The 5,679-nt window shown below is 43.1% G+C and overlaps 1 pseudogene; it reads right to left on the reverse strand.

Moving 5' to 3' along the window:
- Positions 1-1,716: 1,716 nt before the first annotated feature.
- On the reverse strand, positions 1,717-1,825 carry LOC138257381 (5S ribosomal RNA; annotated as a pseudogene).
- Positions 1,826-5,679: the final 3,854 nt, after the last annotated feature.

The raw sequence follows: 5,679 nt of genomic DNA on the forward strand, positions 1-5,679 counted from the left end.
CCCACCCCCAGCTTTGTAAACTCCTAACCGGACTTTTCTTGCCACACAAATGAAAAACAAATGGAACGCGATCAAGCTATGTAAACACCAGCGCGATCGCGCTCCGTTCTTGTTTCTTTTCAATTGTGTAGCAAGAAAATGAGGAGTTTACACCAGTAATAGCTCTAACTCGAGCAAATGGCCGACCCGTTGCATTGAAAATGCTCGTTAACTCCTCTATTTAAAATGATCTGGGCTATGTTTGATTCTCTCATCTTCACACGCTGCAGTAGCCCCTCCCCAACCTAGCAGGACTATCAGACGGCCCCTCTCACACACTCAATTACAATGGACCACCATGACCTGACACAGCATGTGCTGCGCCTCCTTGGACCCCTCCTTAGGGTATGACACCGAGGAGTTACCAGGGGAGACGCTGCTTCTGAACAGCAGCGTTCATACTCCCCTCCCAAGGACGATTAGTTGCTGCTATGCAGGAGTTCTTTCTTCGTTATACCACTGAGTGGCGACACCTCCATTCACTCTGGCCGGGAGAAATATCTCTTCTACACTACCTTAACAAATCCAGAAATAAACAGGAAGGCAAGCCCTCTTCTTGAATCTTTTTTCACTTAATGGAGAGGCTCTGTCACTCTGTAAGTGCCATCTGCAACATATTTGCTATGCCTTACAGGCAGAGGGTGGCCAGTCTTTTCTTTACTTTTGTGAAACCAGGGTCCCATAGAAAGTATTTAGGAGTTGTTGAAACAATCAGATCTTTCATCATGGAATCCTTTCTCAAACAACATGCAAAATAATGCCCCTTCTTACAATACAAGTGAAACTGAAAGAGTCAGAGGTCTGCAGTTTGATGCTTAGGGTGCAACAGTGGGTCATGTGCTCTCTACTGGGATGTTTTCCTATGTTGAGCAGGTTTTATTCTGCACACGCCCTGCTCACCCATTCTTTCTGTGGTCGATAAATGGATCGTTGAGTTAATGACACCTGTTACAGTAACATGAAATGTCGGAAAATGCTTTGGAATGCTTTTACAACAACTCAAATTGTACGCACCTTTCCTCTTTTTATTCCCTGTTTCTGGAATGCTCTGCTTTTGGACTCTGTTACACTAGTGTCTGCAACTCATTTCATTCTTCCGCACAGAATACATCATCGTCCTTTTATCACATTTCCGACACGCTGTGCTGATTTTTTCCATTTGGTTGCCAATAGTGGGCTCAAGCACTATTTCTTGGGGGCTAAGGCTTATTCATTGCACAAGTCTTAAAGAAAATAAGTGGGGGGACTGACCAAGTTAGACACTATGCAAGTGACATCACGGCACATGACACCACGGCGTGTGAAATCGCACCTGGAATCACAGGTAGTGGCATCACAACCTATGACCTGACAGGAAATGACATCACAAGAAGTGAGATCTGCTCTTAAGACCTCACGCATATGCTTACCGCAAGAAAGGAAAGCCTTAGCTAGGGATCCCTTTGCCCGTCGTGGAGCAAATGTTTTCTTCAGCTTGGGCCGAGTGTAAAGTGCAGAATAATTGTAAGGTTTCCTTTGGAAAGTGTGTATTTTAGTGTTATTGCTGTTCTTTTTTATTTCTTTTTTTAAGACAGGAAAAAAAAGAGTGCAGGAAATAAAAAGTGGAAAATGAAATTAGCGAGGAAACTGTGTAATTGAGCTAAGACGTGCAGCACCGAGTGTCTGCGAGAGGCAAAATGCCTACAACACTTGGTATTCCCAGGCAGTCTCCCATCCAAGTACTAACCAGGCCCAACCCTGCTTAGTTTCCGAGATCGGGCGCATTCAGGGTGGTATGACCGTAGGCAGGAAAAGCTGCAGTTTCAGCTCTCTTCTGCTCACCAATCCCACCGCCCAGAGCCTGCTGCTCTTAATCGCACCTGCACAGGCTCCCCTTGGGAAGTCAGACATGTGCTCACTGCCGGAGGCCTAATGCCCCAACCCACATTTCGCTTGTGAGACGCATTAGTAGTTCGAAAAAGGCTCGGAGCCCCGCCCATGTCACATCAGTGTCTTTCATTGGTTCGGGGGCTTGCTTTTCAAAATCTGCTTGCTTTCATAAGTGGAAGGCATGCATACGTCAGCCTTTTCTGGTGGTTAGCCCTCCTCGAGTGCAACAACCAAGTACTGAAAACGTGCAAGGCTCGCTGTTTTCCGTCCGGTTTGTGGACTACTTTTAATCTTTTTTTGCAGCGCGATCTCGCTTGGCAGAAGTCGAGCGCTTCGCATGACATCGACCCTGTTACATAGTTAATTGCACTTTTGCCTGTTACGTAGATAATTGCACTTTTGCCGATAGGTTTAATGTGGCAAGAAAAGTCCGGTTAGGAGTATACAACTGCTAATAGCTCTAACTCAGAGAAATGCGAAACCTGTTGCATTGCAAATGCTTGTTCTGCATGCCAACAATGCTGTCTTCATGGGCAGCACATCTGTAGTACTGCAGCGTTCTTTGGGTGCTTTCACTCCCTTCATGGAAGGGCCTGACATGAAGATCAACACCACTGAATCGTTTATAATATCCTATGTTTACAGGATGGGCCCGAGCCCTGTTTGTAAGCTTCAGGCCACCCCAGCTAAACATGTGCCTTACTTTAATTACCTAGGAGTAATCTTTAATTGTAGGGGTCCTGGCAACCACAGATAGGAAATAGAAATAATCAGTTAGCAAGGAGTTTCAATGCAGTGTTTTCCTTTGCCACCAAATTGGGCAAAAAGTAGCTTGCCCATCTATCATGCAAAATGTGAGAGCCTGGCTTGTTATGGAGTGGGATCTGAGGATCATAGGTGGTATCGCCCTTGCAGATCACAGAAAACAAATTCACGCATTGCCTACAGGCCCTCCCATCGTACACCACCTCTTTTATCACCCTTAGGGAGCTAGGGCATGCTCATCTTGACACATTTTAGGGACATGCCCATTGCTGTTCTGGTGAAGAATTTGGGTCAATGAGGCCCTCTCCTTAAAGAGAAGGCTAATTGAGGACTGCTTGTCCCTTTTGTAGTCCCTGGAAATCCCTGGCTGAGAGGTGTCAGAGACATGCCAGTGGCCCTGGACAGGTGGTATGTATTTGAAGACCCTTCACACTGTTTGTCAACGATGCCCCAAAAAACTCAGGGATATATGTTACACATTTTCGGAGGAAGAGAGAAGGGCAAAGGTCTCTGCACTTTTTTCTGTTGTCTGCTATATGCAGCTAAAGCCCCTCAGGACCATTCAACCATTTCTGTTGTATGGTGCACAGTGATATCAGCACTTTATTCTGCTCAGGCTCCAACTTAACCTTTTTCATAGAAGGGTTACTTTTCCCCAGTCCAATGACTGGTCACACAATCTTCTGCCTTGTCCATGTGGTCAGACGTCTGCACAAAGCACTGTACATGTTATGTTTTTGTGAACTTTTTGCTCCAATTATAGGCCCATGGTTTTAAAACCTTTATTGTTTAAGCATTCCCTGCGTCACTGCACAAAAGCTTTGTACTTTTTATGATCTTTAGGATCTGAGGAGAATGTTTTTATCTTTTATACCTTTTTGAAGCTGGTGCTCAAGGCAAGGGAATCGCTTGGATAGTTTCCTATATAATTAGATCCTCTCCAGTTTTGCTATTTTTAAATATTGGATATTTTTGATGCTGCGTCGTACTATAACTTTTGTGTTTTCAGTTTATTGTGATAGATGTTTTATGCTTGAACCATCATATGTTGTGAGTTGTAACATACTTTCTCTGATCTCGTGGCCTGACCCTTCACATAGAAGTTACAGGCAGATCTCAGCTTAGTGCTTTTAATTGTACTGTATTTGGAGACTGTACCTTGCCCGCACCTTGATTTCATTTTACCTTTGAGGCTGTGCTTGATTCTGCTTTGTATCAAATTTGGAGACTGCATTTTGTTTGCACTTTGTTGTTATCCTTGCAGGCACTGTTCGAATTTGTTTTGTTTTTATCATACTATATTATTGTTGTTTGCATTTTTGTATTTCATTTTTTGTGGTGTATATTAATTTGACTGAACAAAGTTGATTTGACTTTGGTGTGTGTAGAATCAAAGTGCCACTCCAGCCCTCATACGGCCCTCAAGGAAGTAGAAGGGCCTGCGTAGGAGAATATTAAAAAGTTCCACCAGAATCCAGTGGTGAGGCCAAAAGAAGAAAACTCTGGTGCGCCATAACACAAAGCCATCATTGGTACAAGCAAAATGCTAAAGGCAGTGACAACCAGGTATGATGCAAAAAGCTAAGCGAAGAAGTGACCAAGTGCAAGAGGCAGAATCATTACTTACTGATGGGTGATGATTTATGACCACGGCTCGGACAGGATGACCCAAGCAAGTGGTCTGTGCTTGTATAAGTTGCAGTTGCCACTGGTGAGCGGCTGCCTCCACATGAGCAGCATATACTCTCGGCAACAGTAGAAAAGAGTGCGAAGTACAATGCAGCTGCATTTCTGAATCCACCACCGCCATTCGATACAACCAAGAAATAGAGTATTGGTGCCAGATGGACTTCGTGGATTGAAATGTTCAATGACCTCATAGATGCCCTAGAAGAAGCAGACTATAAGAAAATCGTAAAGTTTTTAAAGAACCTTGCGGGTGAATGAGTAAAAGAAGTCTTAAAGAAAATCTTGCCTATCGTTGCAATATCGTACTATGAGATCAAAGAAGCATTAAACACAAAATTCCACTCAATGTTGAATGTCAACTATGAAAGGTACATTTTCAATCTAGTGTGACAGCAAGATGATGAAATGATGGATGAGTTTTTTGAAAAACTTGATGTACTGTATGTTCAGTGAATTCAATGATAAAGAAGCAAAATGTCTGTGAATCGAGGGCTGCTTGTCGGACTCTTTCAGAAGACACACTTTGATATAACTGTATTTTCTAAGTTTGCACCGCTTTTGTGTCAAAAGATGGCACAAATGCGGAGCAACAAAAGTCTAAATACTCATGGCTCTAAGAGCTGATGAAAGAGCAGAATGACAAACTGCTGATATGGAAGCTGGAATGGCGAAAAATGAATCAGTGTTGATCATGAATAGTAAGTACAAGTGCCAAGCAGATGCACACAGGTCAATGTCTTTAAAGAAAGAAAAGGTGTGTTCTGATGTGGGTTTTCAGTTACAATCAGTAGAAACCAGACAAAGTAGATCATCGTCAAGCTCATCCTGCTCATCCTGCACAGGCTCATCAACGTCATCATCAAGCACCAGTGAGGAAGATGAATGTGTGATGATGATGTCAAGCAAAGAACACTAGGCACATGTTTGATTGGCTTTGTGCAGGAAAGAACAAATGACAAAGATAATTTCTCAAATGGAATAACCAAGTTTCTTTGGACACTGTATATATATGTAATATAGAGCAGTGTCTGTAAAAGCGTCAATGCACATACTTCCAGGAACTTTATCCAGTGCATGCTCAGCTTTGCCACTGATGCTAACATGGGACTGAGATCTCTCAATTACAACTTGCACACTCAGTGCAAAATTGTGAGTCAGTTTCCATTGTTATTCCATGGCCTTAGAAGACTTAAAACAATGAAAGTATAACTTCACATTTACAAGGACATTCGACCTGCTGCTAAGCGGCACCGCAGAATTTCCTTTCATTTGCAAGAAGTTGTTAAGAAATGAAAATGTTGTGGGAGCATGACATCA

The sequence above is a fragment of the Pleurodeles waltl genome, chromosome 1_2 (assembly GCF_031143425.1).
Source record: "Pleurodeles waltl isolate 20211129_DDA chromosome 1_2, aPleWal1.hap1.20221129, whole genome shotgun sequence".
Classification (NCBI taxonomy): domain Eukaryota; kingdom Metazoa; phylum Chordata; class Amphibia; order Caudata; family Salamandridae; genus Pleurodeles; species Pleurodeles waltl.